This window comes from Giraffa tippelskirchi, chromosome 1 (genome assembly GCF_054371585.1).
Source record: "Giraffa tippelskirchi isolate mGirTip1 chromosome 1, T2T-mGirTip1v1.2.pri, whole genome shotgun sequence".
Classification (NCBI taxonomy): domain Eukaryota; kingdom Metazoa; phylum Chordata; class Mammalia; order Artiodactyla; family Giraffidae; genus Giraffa; species Giraffa tippelskirchi.
The window spans coordinates 157,824,948-157,837,855 of NC_137275.1; the positions used below are offsets into that span (position 1 = coordinate 157,824,948).

At 39.9% G+C, this 12,908-nt stretch overlaps 1 protein-coding gene across 3 annotated transcripts in view; it reads left to right on the forward strand.

Moving 5' to 3' along the window:
• ERMP1 (endoplasmic reticulum metallopeptidase 1) overlaps positions 1-12,908 on the forward strand; it is a 59,110-nt gene that overhangs the window by 12,924 nt on the left and 33,278 nt on the right. The gene's annotated exons all lie outside the window — the stretch shown is intronic.

Genomic DNA, 12,908 nt, shown 5'->3' on the forward strand with positions numbered 1-12,908 from the left:
ATCCATTCTACTAGTGATGTTAGATTGTTTCTAGGCTTTGGCTCTTATGAGTGGTCTTATGAACATTCTTAATGAGTGTCTTTAGTATATATGTTTGTGTATGCACATTTCTTAGTGAAACTACTGAGTCATAAGGTGTGTGTAGTCTCAGCTTTGGTAGATAGTTTTGGTAAATAAATGCCATGCTGAGATGCAAAAATCCTAAGAAAAAAAAATTAGCAAACTGAATCCAGCCATGTATCAATATGTGTATTTATATGTATATGTGTACTTACAAAAAAGATAATGGATCCAACAAGGTTGAGCTTATTTCAGGAATATAAGATTTTTCACCTTTCAGGTGTACAACATAGTGACCCAGTATTTGTATGTGTTGCAAAATGATCATCAGTAAGTCCAGTTAACATCCATTACCATACAGATGCAGATTTTTTTTCTTACGTTGAGAATGTTTAAGATCTGTTTTCTTAGCAACTTTGTTAAAATTAAAATTGGAAGATAATTGCTTGACAGTGTTGTGTTAATTTCTTCTATACAACAACATGAATCAACTATAAGTATACGTATACCCCCTCCATGTTGAGCCTACTTCCCATACCCCATCCCACCCCTCTGGGTCATTACAGAGCACTGAGCTAAGCTCCCCGTGTTATACAGCAGCCTCCCACTAGCTGTTTTACATATGGTAGTGTATATATGTCAGCGCTACACTCTCACTTTATCCTACTCTTTCCTTCCCCTGCTGTGTCCACAAGTCTCTTAGCAACTTTCAAGTATGCAATACAGTATTATTAAATTGAGTCCCCATGCTGTACACACATTATGTCCCTGTAACTTACTTATTTTATGACTGGAAGTTTGTACCTTTTGACCACCTTCACCCATTTCCCCCATTCCCCTCCCCCCATATCTGGCAACCACAGTCTGTTGTCTGTATCTATGAAGTCCTTTCCTCAGGGGAGGGGTCAGGATTCCATGTGAGATCAAATGGTGTTTATCTTTCTCTTTCTGACTGACTTCATTTAGGATGGGCTGAATGATATTCCAGTGTGTGTGTGGAAGAAAAAAATTTGCAACTATATGATAATGGGTGTGTGTGTGTGTGTGTATATACACATACACACACATTTTCCTTATCCATGCATCTGTTGATGGATGCAGGTTGTTTCCGTGTCTTGGCTATTTTAAATAATGCTCCAGTGCATATGGGGGTGCAGATATCTTTTTGAGTTCGTTTTTGTTTCTTTTGGATAAACACCCAGAAGGAGAATCATATAGTTTTTAATTTTTTGAGGAACTTCTATACTGTTTTCCCTAGTGGAAGCACTAGTCTACTTTGCCATCAACAGTGCACAAGGATTCCCATTTCTCCACATCCTTACAAACACTTATTTCTTATCTTTGATAACAGCCGTGCTGACAGGTATGAAGTGATATGTCACTGTGGTTTTGATCTGCATATACCTGATGATTAGTGATGTTGAGCACCATTTAAGTACATCTTAGGCATCTGTTTATCATCGTTAGACAAGTGTCTATTCAAGTCCTGTGCCCATTTTTTAATCAGATTGTTTGGGATTTTTTATTTTGCTCTTGATTTGTATGAGTTCTTTATATTTTAGATATTAACCCTTTATCATATATATGGTTTGCAAATATTTTCTCTCATTCAGTACACTGCCTTTTCATTTTGTTGATGATTTTCTTTGCTGCACTGAGGCTTTTTATTTTATTGTAGCACTGCTTGTTTATTTTTTGCTTTTGTTGTTGCTTTTGTGAAATCCAAAACATCAGCAAGACCAATGTCAAGGAGCTCACTACCTATGTTTTCTCCTTGGAATTGTATGATTTCAGTTTTCTGTATTCAGTTTTTAACCCATTTTGAGTTAGTTTTGTGTATAGTATAATACAGTTGTTCATTTCCATTATTTTGTGTGTGGCAGTTCAGTTTTCCCAATACCATTTGTTTCAAACACTGTTCCTTACCCACTGTATATTCTTGGCTCGTTGTTGTTAATTAATTGGCCATATATGTGTGGAGTTACTTCTGAATTCTCTGTTCTGTTTCACTGATCTGTGTTTCTGTTTTTAAGCCAATATCATACTGTTTTCATGACAAGAGCTTTGTCATACAGTTTGCAATCAAGAAGTGTGATGTCTCCAGCTTTATTCTTCTTGCTTAAAGTTGCTTTGGCTATTTGGGGTCTTCTATGATTCTATACAAATTTTAGAATTGTTTGTTCTATTTCTGTGAGAAATGCCATTGGCATTTTGATAGGGATTGCATTGAATCTATAGATTACCTAGTGTAGCATGGGTATTTTACCAATATTAATTTTTCTAATCTGTGTTGTTCAATTGCCAAGTTGTGTCTGACTCTTTGGGACCCCATGGGCTGCAGCACACCAGTCTTCCCTGTCCCTCATTATCTCCCAGAATTTGCCTAAGTTCATGTCCAGTGAATCAGTGATAGCATCCAACCATGTCATCCTCTGTTGCCATCTTCTCTTTCTGCCTTCAGTCTTTCCCAGTATCAAGGACTTTTCCAATGAGTTGGCTGTTTGCATCAGGTGGCCAAAGTATTGGAGCTTCAGCTTTAGCATCAGTCCTTCCAAAGAGTATTCAGGGTTGATTTCCTTTAAGAGTGACTGGTTTGATCTCCTTGCTTTCCAAGGAACTCTAAAGAGTCTTCTCCAGCACCACTATTCGAAAGAATCTATTTTTTGGTGCTCTACCTTCTTTATTGTCCAGTTCTCATAGCTGTACTTGACTACTGGAAAGACCGCAGCCTTGCCTATACAGAACCTTGTTGGTGAAGTGATAAGACATTACTTAAAAAGCAAAGACTGGTTTTTAACACATTGTATACGTTTTGTCATAGCTTTCCGGCCAAGAAGCAATTTTCTTCTAATTTCATTGCTGCAGTCACCGTCTACAGTGATTTTAGATTCCAAGGAGAGGAAATATTTCACTGCTTCCACCTTTTCCCCTTCTATTTGCCATGAAGTGATGGGACCAGATGCCTTGATCTTAGTTTTTTTAATAGAGTTTTAAGCCAGCTTTTTAGTTCCTCTTTGCTTTGTGCCATAGAGTGGTATCATCTACATATCTGAGGTTGTTGATATTTCTCCTACCAATCTTGATTCCAGCTTGTAACTCATCCAGCCTGGCATTTTGCATGATGTGCTCTGCATATAACTTAAATAGGGTAACAATAAACAGCCTTGACATACTCCTTTCTCAATCCTGAACCAGTCCATTGTTCCGTAGAAGGCTGTAACTGTTGCTTCTTGACCTGCATACAGGTTTCTCAGGAAGCAGGTAAGATGGTCTGGTATTCCTAGCTCTTTAAGAATTTTCCGCAGTTTGTTATGATCCACACAGTCAAAGGTTTTAGTGTAGTCAATTACGCAGAAGTAGATGTTTTTATGGAATTCCCTTGCTTTCTTATGATCCATCAAATATTGGCAATTTGATCTCTGGTTCCTCTGCCTTTTCTAAACCCAGCTTGAACATCTGGAAGTTCTCGGTTCATGTAATGCTGAAGCCTAGCTTGGAGGATTTTGAGCATAACCTTACCAGCATGGGAGATGAGTGCAGCTGTCCAGTGTTTTGAACATTCTTTAGTGCTGCTCTTCTTGGGAATTGGGATGAGGATTGACCTTTTCTAGTCCTGTGGCCACTGCTGGGTTTTCCAAATTTGCTGACATATTGAGCGCAGCACTTTAACAGCATCATCTTTTAAGGTTTTTAAATAGCTCTGCTGGAATTCCATCTCCTCCAAGCGTTATTGACAGCAGTGCTTCCTACGGCCCACTTGACTTCACACTCCAGAATGTCTGGCTCTGAATGACAGACTACACCAATGTGGTTATCTGGGTCATTAAGATCTCTTTTTGTACAGTTCTTCTGTGTATTCTTTCCGGATATTTTCAATCTCTTCTGCTTCTATTAGGTCTTTACAGTTTCTATCCTTTATTGTGCCCATCTTTGGATGAAATGTTGCTTTGCTATTTCCAATTTTCTCGATGAGGTCTCTAGTCTTACCCTTACTCTGTTTTCCTCTATTTCTTTGTATTGTTCATTGAAGAAGGCCTTCTTTTCTCTCTCTGCTGTTCTCTGGAACTCTGCATTTAGCTAATCTGTGAGCAGACAATTCCTTCCACTTATCTGCGTTATCTTCAGTCTCTCTCATCAGTGTCTTCAAGTTTTCAGTGTATGTGTCTTTCACCTCCTTGGTTAATTTGTTCTTTGGTCTTTTATTCTTTTTAGTACAATTGGAAATGGGATTGTTCTCTAAATTTCTTTTTCTGATAGCTCATTTATGTATAGAAATGTGTCTGGTTTTGTGGAATGATTATGTATCCTGATTTTTTACTAATGGTATGTGAAGATGCTTAATATTTGAAAGTCACTCTGTGTAGTTCATCACATTACCATCTCAATTGAAAATCTCAATGTAATCATCTCAGTATATAAAGAACAAGGTTTATGTTCCTTCAATAACGGTATATTTATCATATTCAGAAAGTATGATATTAATATAAAACTGTCAGTGAATTAAACTGCATATTTAGATTTCTATTGTTCTGATAACATTTTAGCTGTTTTCAATCTGAGTTCCAATTCAGGATCAAACAGCAGAGATATTTTGATGTATCACAATCATTACATAACACACAAGTAAAAAATATGTGTGAACATAATTATTATAAAATCAGTACCCATCTAACTTCAATATGTGAAAGAGGATAGACTCTGGCCACATGCTCCCAGAAGTTTTCCACCTGCCCTTTCTCAAATACTAGGTTGGTGCAGAAGTAACTGTGGTTTCGGACCCTGAATTTTAAATCAGTATAATTAGGCTAAAACACATCTTTATTAATAAAATAGGAACCATTACAGTCAATACATTTTTGCCAACAGGAAATAAAAATAGGAACCATCAGGGTCAGTACGTTTTTGCCAACAGGAAATAAGTTTATTCCTATAGCATAAAAATCCGCTCTTTTGAATTCAATAAACTCTTGGAGAGCATTTTCTGTGTACTTCTGGTTGTGGAAGCATTTTCCCTGCAAAAAGTTGTTGAGATGCTTGAAGAATTGGTAGTCAATTGGTGAGATGTCAGGTGAATATGGCAAATGAGGCAAAAGTTCGTAACCCAACTCGCTCAACTTTTGAAGTGTTGATTGTGCAATGAGTGGACAGGTGATGTGGTGGAGAAGAATTGGGCCTGTTCTGTTGAACAGTGCCAGCTGCAGACACTGCAGTTTTTGGTGTATCTCATCAATTTGCTGAGCATACATCTCAGATGTAATGGTTTCGCTAGGATTCAGAAAACTAGTGGATCAGACAGGCAGCAGACCACCAAACAGTGACCGTGACCTATTTTTGGTGCAAATTTGGCTTTGGGATGTGCTTCAGAGCTTCATTTTGGTCTAGCCACTGAGCTGGTTGTCTCTGGTTGTATAAAATCCACTTTTTGTTGCAGTCACAATCTGATTGAGAAATTGTTCATTATTGTTGTACAGAATAAGAGAAGAACAACATTTCAAAATGATGTTTTTGATTTGCAGTCAACTCAGTTAACAACATTTCAAAATGATGTTTTTGATTTGCAGTCAACTCAGTTCAGTTCAGTCTCTCAGTCACGTCTGACTCTTTGCGACCCCATGGACTGCAGCATGCCAGGCCTCACTGTCCATCACCAACTCCTGGAGTTTACTCAAACTCATGTCCATTGAGTCAGTGATCCCATCCAACCATCTCATTCTCTGTCATCCCCTTCTTTTCCTGCCTTCAATCTTTCCCAACATCAGGGTTTTTACCAGTGAGTCAGTTCTTCGCATCAGGTGGCCAAAGTATTGGAGTTTCAGCTTCGACATGAGTCTTTCCAATGAATATTCAGGACTGATTTCCTTTAGGATGGACTGGTTGGATCTCTTTGCAATCCAAGGGACTCACAAGAGTCTTCTTCAACACCACAGTTCTAAAGCATCAATTCTTTGGTGCTCAGCTTTCTTTATAGTCCAACTCTCACATCCATACATGACTGCTGGAAAAACCATAGCTTTGACTAGATGGACCTTTGTTGGCAAAGGAACGTCTCTGCTTTTTAATATGCTGTCTAGGTTGGTCATAACTTTTCTTCCAAGGAGCAAGTGTCTTTTAATTTCATGGCTGCAGTCACCATCTGCAGTGATTTTGGAGCCCAAGAAAATAAAGTCTGCCACTGTTTCCCATCTATTTGCCATGAAGTGATGGGACTAGATGCCATGATCTTAGTTTTCTGAGTGTTGAGCTTTAGTTTAGTTCAGTTCAGTCGCTCAGTCGTGTCCGACTCTTTGCGACCCCATGAATTGCAGCACACCAGGCCTCTCTGTCCATCACCAACTCCCGGAGTCCACCCAAACCCATGTGCATCAAGTTGGTTATGCCATCCAACCATCTCATCCTCTGTCGTCCCCTTCTCCTCCCGCCCCTAATCCTACCCAGCATTAGGGTCTTTTCCAATGAGTCAACCCTTCGCATGAGGTGGCCAAAGTATTGGAGTTTCAGCTTCAACATCAGACCTTCCAATGAACGCCCAGGATTGATCTCCTTTAGGATGGACTGGTTGGATCTCTGTGCAGTCCAAGGGACTCGCAAGAGTCTTCTCCAACACCACAGTTCAAAAGCATCAATTCTTCGGCGCTCAGCTTTCTTCACCGTCCAACTCTCACATCCATACATGACCACTGGAAAAACCATAGCCTTGACTAGACGTACTTTTGTTGGCAAAGTAATGTGTCTGCTTTTAAATATGCTATCTAGGTTGGCCATAACCTTCCTTCCAAGGAGTAAGTATCTTTTAATTTCATGGCTGCAGTCACCATCAGCAGTGATTTTGGAGCCCAAAAAAATAAAGTCTGACACTGTTTCCACTGTTTCCCCATCTATTTCCCATGATGTGATGGAACCAGATGCCATGATCTTAGTTTTCTGAATGTTGAGCTTTAAGCCAACTTTTTCACTCTCCTCTTTCACCTTCATCAAGAGGCTCTTTAGTTCTTCTTCACTTTCTGCCATAAGGGTGGTGTCATCCGCATATCTGAGGTTATTGATATTTCTCCCGGCAATCTTGATTCCAGCTTGTGTTTCTTCCAGCCCAGCGTTTCTCATGATGTACTCTGCATATAAGTTAAATAAGCACGGTGACAATATACAGCTTTGACGTACTCCTTTTCCTATTTGGAACCAGTCTGTTGTTCCATGTCCAGTTCTAACTGTTGCTTCCTGACCTGCATACAGGTTTCTCAAGAGGCAGGTCAGATGGTCTGGTATTCCCATCTCTTTCAGAATTTTCCACAGTTTATTGTGATCCACACAGTCAAAGGCTTTGGCATAGTCAATAAAGCAGAAATAGATGTTTTTCTGGAACTCTCTTGCTTTTTCGATGATCCAGCGGATATTGGCAATTTGATCTCTGGTTCCTCTGCCTTTTCTAAAACCAGCTTGAACATCTGGAAGTTCACGGTTCACGTATTGCTGAAGCCTGGCTTGGAGAAATTTGAGCATTACTTTACTAGCATGTGAGATGAGTGCAATTGTGTGGTAGTTTGAGCATTCTTTGGCATTGCCTTTCTTTGGGATTGGAACGAAGACTCACCTCTTCCAGTCCTGTGGCCACTGCTGAGTTTTCCAAATTTGCTGGCATATCGAGTGCAGCACTTTCACAGCATCACCTTTGAGGATTTGAAATAGCTCAACTGGAATTCCATCACCTCCACTAGCTTTGTTCGTAGTGACGCTTTCTAAGGCCCACTTGACTTCACATTCCAGGATGTCTGGCTCTAGGTGAGTGATCACACCATTGTGATTATCTGGGTCGTGAAGATCTTTTTTGTACAGTTCTTCTGTGTATTCTTGCCACCTCTTCTTAATATCTTCTGCTTCTGTTAGGTCCATACTATTTCTGTCCTTTATCAAGCCCATCTTGCATGAAATGTTCCGTTGGTATCTCTAATTTTCTTGAAGAGATCTCTAGTCTTTCCCAATCTGTTGTTTTCCTCTATTTCTTTGCACTGATCGCTGAGGAAGGCTTTCTTATCTCTCCTTGCTATTCTTTGGAACTCTGCATTCAGATGGGAATATCTTTCCTTTTCTCCTTTGCTTTTCGCTTCTCTTCTCTTCCCAGCTATCCGTAAGGCCTCCTCATACAGCCATTTTGCTTTTTTGCATTTCTTTTCCATGGGGATGATCTTGATCCCTGTCTCCTGTACAATGTCACAAACCTCTGTCCATAGTTCATCAGGCACTCTGTCTATCAGGTCTAGTCCCTTAAATCTATTTGTCACTTCCACTGTATACTCATAAGGGATTTGATCTAGGTCATCCCTAATGGTCTAGTGGTTTTCCCTACTTTCTTCAATTTAAGTCTGAATTTGGCAATAAGCAGTTCATGATCCGAGCCACAGTCTGCTCCCGGTCTTGTTTTTGCTGACTGTATAGAGCTTCTCCATCTTTGGCTGCAAAGAATATAATCATTCTGATTTCGGTGTTGACCATCTGGTGATGTCCACGTGTAGAGTCTTCTCTTGTGTTGTTGGAATAGGGTGTTTGCTGTTACCACTGCATTCTCGTGGCAAAACTCTATTAGCCTTTGCCCTGCTTCATTCTGTACTCCAAGGCCAAACTTGCCTGTTACGCCAGGTGTTTCTTGACTTCCTACTTTTGCATTCCAGTCCCCTATAATGAAAAGGACATCTTTTCTGGGTGTTAGTTCTAGAAGGTCTTGTAGGTCTTCATAGCCAACACTTAAAGCTTTTTCACTGTCCTCTTTCACTTTCATTAAGAGGCTCTTTAGTTCTTCTTCACTTTCTGCCATAAGGGTGGTGTCATCTGCGTATCTGAGGTTATTGATATTTCTCCCAGCAGTCTTGATTCCATATTGTGCTTCATCCAGCCCAGCGTTTCTCATGATGTACTCTTCATATAAGTTAAATAAGCAGGGTGACAATATACAGCCTTGACATACTCCTTTCCCTATTTGAAACAGTCTGTTGTTCCATGTCCAGTTCTAACTTGCTTCCTGATCTGCATACAGATTTCTCAGGAGGCAGGTCAGGTGGTCTTGTATTCCCATCTCTTTAAGAATTTTCCACAGTTTATTGTGATCCACACATTCAAAGGCTTTGGCATAGTCAATAAAGCAGAAATAGATGTAGTCAACTCATGAGGCACCCAATTACTGAGCTTTTTCACCTCTCCAATTTGCTTCAAATGCCAAATGACCATAGAATGGTTGACATTGAGTTCTTGGACAACTTCTTGTGTAGTTATAAGAGGATCAGTTTCAAGTTAAAAGAGGATCAGTTTCAATGATCTTCTCAGATGGTTGTTGTCAACTTCTGATGGCCAGCCACTGTGCTTCTTACTTTCAAGGCTCTCATCTCCTTTGCAAAACTTCTTGAACCACCACTGTACTGTACGCTCATTAGCAGTTCCTGAGCCACATGCATTGTTGATGTTGTGAGTTGTCTCTGCTGCTTTATGACCTATTTGAAGTCAAATAAGAAAACTGCTCAAATTTGCTTTTTGTCTAACATCATTTCCATAGTCTAAAATACATAGAAAATAAACAGCAAATAATAATTTATTAGCAATTGACTGGCTACAGTCCAGTCCAGTTCAGTCTTTCAGTCGTGTCTGACTCTTTGTGACCTCATGGACTGCAGCACGCCAGGCTTCCCTGTCTGTCACCAACTCCCAGAGCTTGCTCAAACTCATGTCCATCGAGTCCGTGATGCCATCTAACCATCTCATCCTCTGTCTTCCTCTTTTCCTCCTGCCTTCAATCTTTCCCAACTTTAGAGTCTTTTTCAGTGAGTCAGCTCTTCGCATCAGGTGGCCAAAGTATTGGAGCTTCAGCTTCCGCATCAGTCCTTCTAGTGAATATTCAGGGTTGATTTCCTTTAGGATTGATTGGTTTGATCTCCATGCTGTCCAAGGGACTCTGAAGAGTTTTCTCCAGCTCCACAGTTGAATGTATCAATTCTTTGGTGCTCAGCCTTCTTTATGGTCCAACTTTCACATCATATATGACTACTGGGAAAAGCATAGCTTTGACTTTACGGACCTTTGTTGGCAAAGTGATGTCTCTTTTTAATACACTCCCTGGGTTTGTCATAGCTCTTCTTCCAAGGAGCAAGCGTCTTTTTAATTTCCTGGCTGCAGTCACTGTCCACACTGATTTTGGATCTCAAGAAAATAAAATCTGCCACTGTTTTCACTTTGTCCCCCATCTATTTGCCACGAAGTGATAGGACCAGATGCCATGATCTTCGTTGTTTGAATGTTTAGTTTGAAGCCAGCTTTTTCACTCTCCTTTTTCATCCTCATTAAGAAGCTCTTTAGTTTCTCTTTGCTTTCTGTCATTAGAGTGGTATCTTCTGCATATCTGAGGTTGTTAATATTTCTCCCAGAAGTCTTGATTCCAGCTTGTGATTCATCCAGCTCACCATTTCTCTTGATGTTCTCTGCGTATAAGTTAAATAAACAGGGTGACAATATATAGCTTTGACATACTCTGTTCTCAAGTTTGAATGAGTCCATTGTTCCATGTCCAGTTCTAACTGTTGCTTCTTGTCCTGCATACAGGTTTCACAGGTGACAGGTAACGTGTTCTGGTATTCCCATTTCTTGAAGAATTTTTCCACAGTTTGTTGTGATCCACACAGTCAAAGGCTTTGGCGTAGTGAATTAAGCAGAAGTAGATGTCTTTTCGTATTCCCTTGCTTTTTCTATGATCCGACGGATGTTGCAGTTTGATCTAGGGCTCCTCTACCTTTTCTGAATCCAGCTTGTACATCTAGAAGTTCTCAGTTCATGTACTGTTGAAACCCAGCTTGAAGGATTTTGAGCATTACTTTGCTAGCATATGAAATGAGTGCAATTGTGTGGTAGTTTGGACATTCTTCGGCATTGCTCTTCTTGGAATTGGAATGAAAACTGACATTTTTCCAATCCTGTGGCCACTGCTGAGTTTTCCAAATTTGCTAACTTGTTGAGTGCAGCACTTTAACAGAATCATCTTTGGATTTTAATTAGCTCAGTTCGAATTCCGCCACCTCCAGTAGCTTTATTTGTAGTAATGCTTTCTAAGGCCCACTTGACTTCACACTCCGGGATGTCTGGCTCTAGGTGGTTAACCATACCATTGTGTTTATCTGTGTCATTAAGACTTTTTTCATGTAGTTCTTCTGTTTATTCTTTCCACGTCCTCTGCTTCTGTTAGGTCCTTGCCATTTCTGTCCTTTATGCCCATCTTTGCATGAAATGTTCCCTTGGCATCTCCGGTTTTCTTGATGGGATCTGCAGTCTTTCCCATTCTGTTGTTTTCCTCTATTTCTTTACACTTTTCACTTAAGAAGGCTTTCTTATTTCTTCTTGCTATTCTCTGGAACTCTACATTCAGTTGGGTATATCTTTCCTTTTCTTCTTTGCCTTTCACTTCTCTTCTTCTCTCAGCTCCTTGTAAAGCTTCTCCCTTATGTGTGTATGTTTATTTCAGTGTTTTTCATGTGTTTTATTTTATGGATTTTATATTCTGTTATAACCATTCTAATGCATGACTTGATCCAGTTCAGGCCAATGGCAGTCCCTTCAGCTGGTACCTGTCCTTTTGACACATCTCTTGACATGTTTGAGCACTTCCTTTCTGGCACAAGATGTTCCCACTTCTGAGTATTTTCCTAGCCTCAGATTTGGAATTGGGCATATCTCTAGGGAGAACTCGGAGAAGGCAATGGCACCCCACTCCAGTACTCTTGCCTGAAAAATCCCATGGACGAGGGAGCCTGGTGGGCTGTAGTCCATGGGGTCGCTGAGAGTCGGAGATGCCTGAGCGACTTCACTTTCATTTTCACTCTTCACTTTTCACGTTTCACTTTCATGCACTGGAGAAGGAAATGGCAACCCACTCCAGTGTTCTTGCCTGGAGAATGCCAGGGGCTAGGGAGCCTGGTAGGCTGCTGTCTATGGGGTCGCACAGAGTCGGACACGACTGAAGTGACTTAGCAGCAGTAGCAGTAGCTAGGGAGAACTAGTTCTTTTAGTGGATAGTGGTATTCAAAAGCAAAGAGCCTGATGCTGAGTATGTTTTTCTTTATGTTTATCTTGTTTGGGCTTTCTAGGGCCTTTTGAATTCATAGCTTGATGTTTCCTGTAAGTTTTCAGAAATTATTGGCCTTAACTTCTTTTAAACATTGCTTCGATTCCCGTTCTCCCCTTCCTCTGGGATTCCATTTACTCACGTTAGACCTTTTCACTCTATCCCATATGTTTTATAAGCATTTTTGAGTTTCCTATCCCTATTTCCTTTTGTGCTTTAATTTTCTGGATCTATCATTTTTCTTCTGCTGTTTTTACCTTTGTATTAAGCTATGTATGTATTAAAATTCTTAACAGCAGTTATTATTTTCAGTTCTAGGGTTTCTATTTGACACACTCTCTCTCTGTGAATAGTTTGTACTTGTCTAGTGATACCCTTGCTATCATCTGTATTTTTGAATAATTAATATTTATTTTAAAATTCATGCCTGGTAACTCCAGCATCTGGGTCACCTAGGTATCTGATTCTGTAGTGTTTTTTCACCCCTTCTAACCTCCACCATTTATGGTTTTGTTTTTTTTTTTTCCCTGTAGGAAAGCAAATTGATATCTGGTTACAAAGTTATAAAAATGTTAATATTCTTGGATTCTCTGAAAGGAAGTTACTTGATCTGTCAACCTTAGATAACTTTTTGCTAAATTTAGTTGTAATATACAGCCCCTGAATCTCAGTGGATTACAACAGCAAAGGTTTATTTGTTGCTCATGTTACATTCTGGTTCCTGGGTAACTGCAGCTACATCCCATGGTTACTATGT